This window comes from Eublepharis macularius, chromosome 5 (genome assembly GCF_028583425.1).
Source record: "Eublepharis macularius isolate TG4126 chromosome 5, MPM_Emac_v1.0, whole genome shotgun sequence".
Classification (NCBI taxonomy): domain Eukaryota; kingdom Metazoa; phylum Chordata; class Lepidosauria; order Squamata; family Eublepharidae; genus Eublepharis; species Eublepharis macularius.
Genome location: NC_072794.1, coordinates 168669091 through 168679471, shown reverse-complemented (window position 1 = coordinate 168679471; position 10381 = coordinate 168669091).

The window sequence follows — 10381 nt, the reverse complement described above, 5'->3', positions numbered from 1 at the left end:
GTTTGATTTCACAGCAAGCCAGAATATCAGCAGCTTTCAGCCCTAGCAGGCTCTTTCTGCTGGAGAGGGCAGGATTTGGAAACAGAGCGAGGCCTGTTCTGCCCCCAACGAGATGGCACTTTATACTTCTCAGAGCCAAGCTACAAGTGATGCCTGACACAGGTTGGACACTTGTCAGCTTTCCTCAAGGTTTGATGGGAACTGTAGGCATCCAGGTCTTGCAACTTGGCTCTCCATTTAATTGGTTTACAGAGCGGCAGTCTATGGGAGGGAGAACATGCGGTCAGGAGGGGCGTGCAGGCATCAAGCTCTCGCCACCCCCCTTCCCCTCTGCTGTGTGTGTGGGGAGGGGGGGTTACTGTAAACTTCAATTAAATGGAGAGCCAAGCTGTAAGACCAGGGCACCTACACTTCCCATCAAAACTTGAGGTAAGCTGTTAAGTGTCCAACCTGCGTCAGACGTCACTTGTAGCTTGGCTCTCATTCTCCTGCCTCATCCTATAGGGAAAGACAGATTGGGAAGAAGGGGAGTGGGCTGCCCAGAAATCATCCAGGACATGAACAGGGAATGCCCTATTTTGCATGCTCAAATGTGCCTCCATGTGGTCAGCCCATGTGGGTAGCAAAATGGAGGGGGAAAGGGACAGGCTCTATCACACGGCAACCTTCCCTCTGCCTGGTCATTCCCCTTGCCTTTGCATTCCACTCCTGTTGAACTGATTGGTTTTGATCTTGGCAACTCATCAGAGCCAAACTAAGAGTGACGCCTTACACAGGTTGGACACTTGTCAGCTTCCCTCAAGGTTTGATGGGAAATGTAGGCATCCTGGTTTTACAGCTTGGCTCTCCATTACAGCTGCAAGACCAGGACGCCTACATTTCCCATCAAAACTTGAGGGAAGCTGACAAGTGTCCAACCTGTGTAAGGTGTCACTTGTAGCTTCTGAATCATAGCAGTTCCTGTTGTGTTCAGACTTGGCTCTGCCTCGGCCCCCCTTTGGCACTTTTCCAGGGGCAAGGTTTGGAGTGAATACATGGCAATCAGAAAAGCATATGTGGGGAACCTTGGTAAAATTCACTGGCCATTCTTATGCCCAGCATTTGTTTCACCTTCACCACCATAAAAGACTTCTGTGGTCCCTGGTTTCCTCCAAGGATGCTGGAGGGAACAGGACAGCTTGTTTCCCATTGGAAGGAGCAGTCGTGCTCAAAATGTGTTAGTATCTGTGAGTTACACATGAGAGAATTCACACACAGTTTTGAGTGTCAAATCAAATCAATTACCTTTATCGGCATTAGAAATAACAATAGTCTACAATCAGAGACAGGGACAATCAGAGATAGGGATAGGCAGAAGCATAAGCATAAACAAGCAATTAGTAACCGTTAATAATAAAATTAATAAACATTCAGCAATCAGGTGCGGCGTTTTGAGTGTCACTAAACTAGCCAGTTTGAGGTAGTGGGTTAAGAGCAGCAGGACTCTTATCTCGAGAGCCGAGTTTGATTCCCCACTCCTCCACTTGAAGCCAGCTGGGTGACCTTGGGTCAGTCACAGCTTCTCAGAGCTCTCTCAGCCCCACCCACCGCACAAGGTGATTTTTGTAGGAATAATAATAACTCACTTTTTAAAGTGCTCTGAGTGGGTGTTAAGTCATCCTGAAGGGCGGTATATAAATAATAATAACAACAATAACATTCGATTTATCAAACATTGTTATTATTATATTATTATTATATCTTCAGACAGCTTCTCTGGGGAGCTTAAAAGAACCCCAAGAATTCGATACGTTTTAAAATAGTTTTCTAGCTCTCAAGCTTATCGCAGAGAAACAGGTAAGGAGAAAACCAAATAAGGTATAGTGGCTAGGGTGTCAGGCTAGGATATAGGAGACATGGATTTGAATCTCCACTCTGCCATGGGAGCTTGCTGGGTAACCTTGGGCCTGTCACTGCCTCTCAGCTTAACCTACCTCGCAGGGTGGTTGTTATAAGAATAAAATGGAGGAGCGGGAGAATGATATCCACTGCTTTGGGTCCTCATTGGGATTGAAAAGCAGGGTGTAACTATCGAAACAGGAAGAGCCCAGTGGCACAGAGCAGTAAGCTGCAGGACGCAGTCCCAGCTCTGCTCATGACCTGAGTTCGATCCTGGCAAAAGCCAGGTTCAAGTAGCCGGCTCAAGGTTGACTCAGCCTTCCATCTGAGTACCCAGTTTCCTGGGGGTCAAGTGTAGATGACTGGGAAAGGCAATCGCAAACCACCCCATAAAAAGTCTGCCAAGAAAACGTCAAGATGTGACATCCCCCCATGGGTCAGTCATGACTCGGTACTTGCATAGGAGACTACCTTTACCTTAACTATCTAAACAAGCAAACAATACAATACCCAGAGGCTTGTGGTAACATGTAACTCAATCCTCAGACAGCAGAGAATTGACAACAAATACATTTTTATTCCAGCAAAAGCTTTCATGGACTGGAGCTCACTTCATCCTAGGCGTGTGATCCAACAACAATACATGCATCTGACAAAGAGAGGTCTAGCCCATGGATGTTTGTGATAGACAAAAAAAAATGGTTAATCTTTAAGGTGCCACAAGAGTCCTGTTTGTTTTTGCTGCAAAAGAGTGGCACAAAGAACAACCTACGGCAGTGATATCAAAGGCAAAGTACCGAAAACACTTAGCAATCTATACAAAACCTTTCTGATTAGTAACACACAACAGCACGAGATCACAACACAGTCACAATTTTTCCAAGCAGTTTAGTAACATATACTGGACAATTCTCTTTCAGTCTTAAGGGGATCCCAGAAGCTGCAGGCAGATGGGGAAGCCGACTCCCTGGCTGAAGATCCTCCACTGGAGAAGCAAGACGTGCTGTGAGAAGGTCGCAGCTATCAACAGCTCAACAGGGCGCAAGCTGGACTCCTGTTTCGGTGTTGCTTTTTCAAGAATGTTGACAACCAGCAAACATATTCATAATTAATTCCAAAGACAGATTCCACACGGACAAAATTCTCCTCTCTAATCCCACATGGGTAACCCAGATACAGGGAATTGGCTTCCCTGCCTGCCTACGGCTTCTGGGATCCCCTTAAGAGAATTGTCCAACTGCTTGGAGAACTTGTGACTGTGTTGTGATCTCGTGCTGTTGTGTGTTACTAATCATAAAGGTTTTGTATATATCGCTTAAGTGTTTTCGGTACTTTGCCTTTGGTATTACCGCAGTAGGTTGTTCTTCGTGCCTGTTGTTACTACGAGGTGCCCTTCCTTGTTCATTTCCTGCAAAGGACTGGCACGGCTAGCCCTCTGGAATTATTTGTAAGAAAATAAGAACAATCAAGATGGGAGGAATTACATCTATTCTTAGAAAGAGGAAAGATTTTCAAATGCTTGCTATGAATGTCCAACATTCAGAACTGATGGTTGTTGTGGGTTTTCCGGGCTGTATCGCCGTGGTCTTGGCATTGTAGTTCCTGACGTTTCGCCAGCAGCTGTGGCTGGCATCTTCAGAGGTGTACCACCAAAAGACAGAGATCTCTCAGTGTCACAGTGTGGAAAAGATGTTGGCAGGTCATTTATATCTACTCAGGAGGGGTGGGGTTGGGCTGAGTCATCCTGTAAGAGTTTCCCAGGGTGTGGAATGCTAATGGTGGGAGGCTTCACTGTATCCTGAGGAGGTTCTTTTGCATATGGATTGGTGCTTGATGTGCTAATCTTCTCTGCAGGGCTATTGTCGAGTATAGAGTGTTTTGTTAGCCTGGTGTTTTTCAGGACTGGAAACCATGCTCTATTCATTCTTAAGGTCTCTTCTTTCCTGTTGAAATTGTGCTTATGCTTATGAATTTCAATGGCTTCCCTGTGCAATCTGACGAAGTAGTTGGAAGTGTTGTCCAGTATTTTAGTGTCCTGGAATAGGATACTGTGCTACACCTCTGAAGATGCCAGCCACAGCTGCTGGTGAAACGTCAGGAACTACAATGCCAAGACCACGGCAATACAGCCCGGAAAACCCACAACAACCATTGTTCTCCGGCCGTGAAAGCCTTTGACAATACATTCAGAACTGAAATGACACCTAAGTACAGGTAATGGAACTGTCCTCCATCTTCCTATCCTCTTTCTGTGCTCATCCCTTCATCAAATTTTAGATCACAAACTCCTTCGGGCCAGGATCTTTCTTCCTACGTGTTGCTCAGCAAAGCATCATGGGCAAATAGTAAGTTATAAATAACAGAAGCTTGGCGAATTAAAGTCAAAGCCATCACTTTACACAACGTTGCACCGCCCGCCCGCAGGCTTTTTGTGCAAACTTGCTCCTACGGTTAAACAGCTCTTTTGTTTTGGTCCCCTTTAACGGGTTTCCATAGACTGCAGAGCAGCTCCAAGGGCTTGCAATGTAACAATTTCACTGAAATGTCAGATACCTGCTAGTTTCAAAATGGCTTGAGTTGGTTGTCAGGGAACTGATTCGCAGCTCAGTCTTAAAACCTGGATGCTGGTGTGTCGCCCACGCTGGTTCTGTATCAACATAGCTAGTTAGCATCCAGCGGATAATTCCAGATGGGCAGCCGCGTTAGCCTCTAGCAGCAAAATAAACCAAGCGTTCAGAGATTCCAGCATAACCAACAGTAGATTGACCATTACTGGCCATTACAACAGATTTCTCCTGATCAGCTGAGAGCCTTCCCACGCCAACACCTGAATCCAGCTAGCCATGGAGCAGAAGGGCTGTACTCAGCCTGCCTTTGTGCAGTGCAGAGGCGGCCAACTGTAGGCCAACTGGCCTAGGGAAGGCGGTGCCTGCTCATTGGGAGGGCAAAGAATGGGGGGGGGTTCCTTTGAGCTCAAGCAAAATCCAACCGGGGGGGCAAAGCCTCTCGGAGGACAAAACATAACTAAATAGCAACTACTTAATGGCTGATATTTGTAGTTCAGTTCAGTAGGTTTAATTGTATATGGCCAAAGGCTGTCACAATACAAAGTTAAAAAACAGTAAAAATAGAACTCTGTCTTACAAGCATAAAATACAGTTATTAAAATAATAAAAAGTGCAAAAGTGCTCAGTAATCAAAAGTCACAGTATCAATGACCATATAAATCGTAACATCAACGTCTAAAAGAACAAGACAAGGGAAATATCTGGTTAATAGACTGAGCAATGTATAGATAATTATTCTTTACCTATGGTGTATGCTCTACTGGATTGATTCCATGACCTCTTCTGTGCATTGCATGTATTATTATAGGAGTTGAATTGTTTTACTCATTGATGTTACAATTCATATGCTCATTGATACTGTGACTTTTAATTACTGAGCGCTTTTGCACTTTACAGTAAAATTTACAAATATCAGCCATTAAGTAGTTGCTATTTAGTGGTGTTTTGTCCTCCGAGAGGCTTTGCCCCCCTGGTTGGATTTGGCTCATTGGAGGGGCAGGCAGCCTGCCTCTCCCCGCTTCCTCCTTTGGGTGGATAGACCCAGGGCAGGCTGCGGGGGGGGGGGGATGTTTTTCCTGGGCTGTTTTTCCCTCCCAGTCCACCCTGAGCATAAACTTTCATAAGCCAGAGTTCACTTTGTCAAAGGCACGGCATGTATATGTTAGGGAATTTTGCATCTCCCACCTTTTCTATGCTCTGAATTAACTAAAGTGTCTCTGATTAACGTACACTCACACACACACTGTGTTTATCATTTCATTTTACTCTGTTCTTCCTGGGCTTGATCGGTACAAGACGAAGGGCCAGTTAAACGTGGCAAGCATACAAGCTTTTACCGAATAAAGGCTCGGGTGTTTTTCTTTCCTGCTCCTCTTTTGTCTCTCTGCACGAAACATCTTACATGAGAACGCTCAAGTGTAGGGAGATGCAATGGTAGCCGGGAAACGTAGTTTTAAAAAGTTCACCTCTCTACAGAGCCGGCAAAGATCGCTCTTCAGAGGGTTTGTTAATTTCCTCCTCACCTTCCAAAGGCTTGGTCAATTTCACCTATCCTTGGAAGCTAAGAGGAAATTAGCAAACCTTCTGAGGAGCGATCTTTGCCGGCTCTTGTGCTCCATTTTCTAAACTATGCTTCCCAGCTACCATTGTGTCTCTCTACACTTGAACGTTTTCATGTAAGACGTCTCGTGGAGAGAGAAGCCATGGGTATATCCTTTCCCAATCATGTTTAGAGATCACTGGAGTCTTCAGGGTTCGCTTGTGGTATTTGACCCAAAGCAGATATGAACTTAACCTGTCAATCCATCATGTTTGAACATTGTGTAATTTGCAGTGGACTGTTTATATACTCATGTAATCATTTCTCGTTCTGTAAATAAAATTGTTTACCCATTTCCCCTTTTTTTGAAAGGTATAAAAGTGGGTGCTACCACACTCTGGTATGTACTTTACTGCCTGAAAAGATCCTCAAAGATAAAACGGTCTCTCTGGGAACCAAGATCAAGAAAATCCAAACTATGGTACTCCCCATTGCTATGTATGGACGTGAAAGTTAGACAGTGAAGAAAGCCGACAGGAAGAAAATGGATTCATTTGAAATGTGATACTGGAGGAGAGTTTTGCGGATACTGCGGACAGCCAAAAAGACCAATAAGTGGCTACTGGATCAAATCACGCCTGAATTCTCCTTAGAAACGAAAATGACAAAACTGAGGCTATCGTACTTTGGTCACATCATGAGAAGACACGATTCTCTGGAAAAGTCAATAATGCTAGGAAAAGCGGAAGGCAGCAGGAAAAGAGGAAGACCTGAAACGAGATGGCTGGACTCAATAAAAGAAGCCACGTCCTCCAGTTTGCAGGATCTGAGCAAGTCTGTTAATGATAGGACGTTTCGGAGGTCTTTCCTTCATAGGGTCGCCATAGGTTGGAGGTGACTTGACAGCACAACACACAAACACGTGCATCAGGTTTATTGGAAAATAAACTTTACTTCTGAGATCATCAATTCTGAAGTCTTAGTAAATTACTCAGACTAAGAAAGAGAGGGACCTCTAATTGGTACACTCAGGGATTTAACAAATTTCCCCAAGAGTACATCTTTAAGGTCAATGTTAGTCCTTAACAGTGCTAGTGCCGGACTCCGTGTCCATCCAAACATCTCCATGGCTCAGACAGCAGAGGGAGCCGCTACACAGAAAGCCTTGCTTCTCCCAGGAAGCGTTTGGGTTCTAGGAGGGGGAGGAGGACAGCCCCAGAGGGCAGTTTTTGGCAAGACAAGGGGGCCACAGCTACAAATGAATACACAATTTACCGAAGGCGTTTCCATTATCCTCCCAACAGCTCTCTTGGGAAATGCATTCATGTCAAAAACAGGAACAAGGAGTTGGAATCCAGCCATGGGGGAAGCTGGAAATAAGGAAACGCTTACCTTTTTTGGCTAGCAACAAACCAATCAGTAGCAAAACAGACGGAGGGAGGATTAGAACCCATACCTCACAGCATTCCTCTAACTTTATGCCACGAACAGGGAAAAGAGTCCTCATGCTGCAATGAGGCGTCAAACAGCCTCATGGTGGCAAAACCTGCCATATATGCCAGCTGAGAATGGCCCTCTGGAAAAGGCTTAGCTGCAATTCAAGTCTTCCATCATCGTATCATTATTATTAGTCCACCTTTCTCCCTGAGATCCAAGGGGGATTACACAGTACAAGCAGAAATGAAATATAATCAACAGCTAGGACATTCACTGAGCAAAGTGTAATAGCAGGCAGCCTTGGAAGGAATCCCCTCTCCAGCTAAGATCTGACACCGTTGTCAGACCCAATCAGTGGACATCCAGGTCTGGGGGCTGCTCGCAATCTCTAGCTGCCCAAAATGCCAATAATTTTGTTTTCATGCTTTTCCTTGTGGCCTTCTCTCCTTTGTCCACATGGGGTTCGTTACTGCTGTCTGTTGCTATTCATCCCTTTCTCTCCCTCTCCCCTCCCTGTCATTTACCCTGCATGGTTTATCACAGACCAGCCGTGGTTAGCAAAACGGGAGAAGGCTGCCCTTTACTCGTTAGAACATAACTGAGACTTTAGAAGATGCTCCCATCCCCCTCCGAGCATGAGGCTGCAAACAGCTGAGGATGGTAACCCATTACTTGCCCGTAAATTCCATCTCCATCAGATCAGGCAACTTGCCCCTTACCTGATGCCCCCAGACCTGGCTACAGTGACCCATGCAACGGTCACCTCTGGGCTAGATTACTGTAACTCACTCTGCGCTGGGCTACCCCTGGGCCTGATCCGGAAACTACAACTGGTCAAGAATGCGGTGGCACGGGTCCTGACTGGTATACCTTACCAGTCACACATCACACCTGTCCTGCACCAGCTGCACTGGCTTCCGGTTGAATTCCGAATCAGGTTCAAGGTGTTGGTTCTTACCTTTAAAGCCCTGAGTGGGTTGGGACCGGCATATCTTCAGGACCGCCTCTCCCTGTACGTTCCCCGGAGATCGCTTCGATCAGCGAATAAATATTTATTTGTGGTCCCTGGCCGTAAGGAAGCCCGCCTCGCTTCAACCAGGGCCAGGGCCTTTTCAGTCCTGGCCCCAGCCTGGTGGAACGCTCTGTCAATGGAAACCCGGGCCCAGCGGGACATATTATCGTTCCGCCGGGCCTGTAAGACAGAGCTGTTCCGCCAGGCGTTCGGTGGTTGAAGGGGGGGGGGGTTCCATGTCGGCCTCCCACCTTTGGGGGGGGGGTTTCTCCCCACCATTGCACCTTAATGTATTTGGTTAATTTATTTTATTATTGTTTCTTGTATGTTGATTTTAGAATTTTTTTTTTGTTTTTATTGATTTTAACTGATGTTCACTGCCCAGAGCCCCTGAGGATGGGCAGTTTATAAATCGAAGTAATAAAGAAAATAAATATATAATTGCCCTAGTTGTCTTGTAAAGGTTAGTAACAAGCAGGCACCAATCCTGAGACACCAAAGCAGAGGTGCAAGCTGTGGCTTAGCTGTAGAGCGTCTGCTTGGTATGCACAAGGTTGCTGGTTCTATCCCCGGCATCTCCAGCTAAAAAGATCAGGTTGTAGGTGATGCGGTGCCTCTGCTGCTGTTAGTCTGAGTAGACAATACTGACCTTGATGGACCAGACGGGCAGCTTCGTGTGTGTTCATCTGTGAAACAATTCAAATGTTTATTGTACAGCATCAGGAACGGAGCTCTGAAGGCAGGCCCAACGACAGGAGTTTCCAGCTCTCCTGTTCTAGCAACGGTCCGGTTCTTTTGAAAGTGGAACTGCAGAACCACAGGTAGAGCTGGACCTGTCTCTGCATGCCATTGAGAGGAACTAGGGTGCTAATCGAACAGCTGTCCGCTCAGCCGCTTAAAATGGTGCGGGAGCCGGGCTGCAACAAGAGAGTTGGCAACCCCTCGCAAGCAGAGCAACTAGCTACATACTGGTAGTCACTGCAGTTGTTGGCCACAGCAGGAGTGCTCTATCAGTGGGATGCATCCTGCCTTCAGGATGTGCTAGATGGTTTCCTATGAAGAGCCAGAAGAGACGTTAACAAGTCCTATTTGGCTCCAGCAAATCTCAAGGAGGCAGGACAAAGCGCTTCAAGAATGTGGGCTCCAAGCCATGCAGGTCTGTGAAAAGTAAGAGGCAGTGCTTTGAACTGGGCCCAGCAACTAACTAGTAACTAGTTCATTTGCTACAGAACAGGTTGGCTATAATCTGGGGCCTTGTAGGGAAGGAGTTGGGTGGAATTTGGAAAGCCGATCCCAGCCCCCAAAATCTCCTCCTATAAACTCTCAGGGCCTTAAACTGGCTACTTTCTCGTCTCCTCCACACCCAATTAAGTGTCTTTCTTCAGTTATGTATTTTCTATTTAAACCATAAACAATGAACAATACATAAGAGAAAAAACAAAATATAAATCGGAGTGGTGGAACTACATAATAGGAACTACATAATATATCTCCTCTTTGGTTGTTGTGGGTTTTCCGGGCTGTATTGCCGTGGTCTTGGCATTGTAGTTCCTGACGTTTCGCCAGCAGCTGTGGCTGGCATCTTCAGAGGTGTAGCAACAAAAGACAGAGATCTCTCACGTCAGGAACTACAATGCCAAGACCACGGCAATACAGCCCGGAAAACCCACAACAACCATCGTTCTCCGGCCGTGAAAGCCTTCGACAATATATCTCCTCTTTATCCTCATACATACTTAAAATACTTTACAGTCAACATTTTATATTTTACATTTTATTTTCAACATTCTATCCAGTCTTATTATGTTCTGTCTTTCAATTGCCCTCTCAATTCCAGGTTTCCAGTTTTCACCAGATATTTACTGGGGGGGGGGAGTCTTTTGCTTTTGTCTGTGGGCACCTCAGTTTTGCTGCTTTCATGATTGGCTCAGAGGACTGCCACTGTAT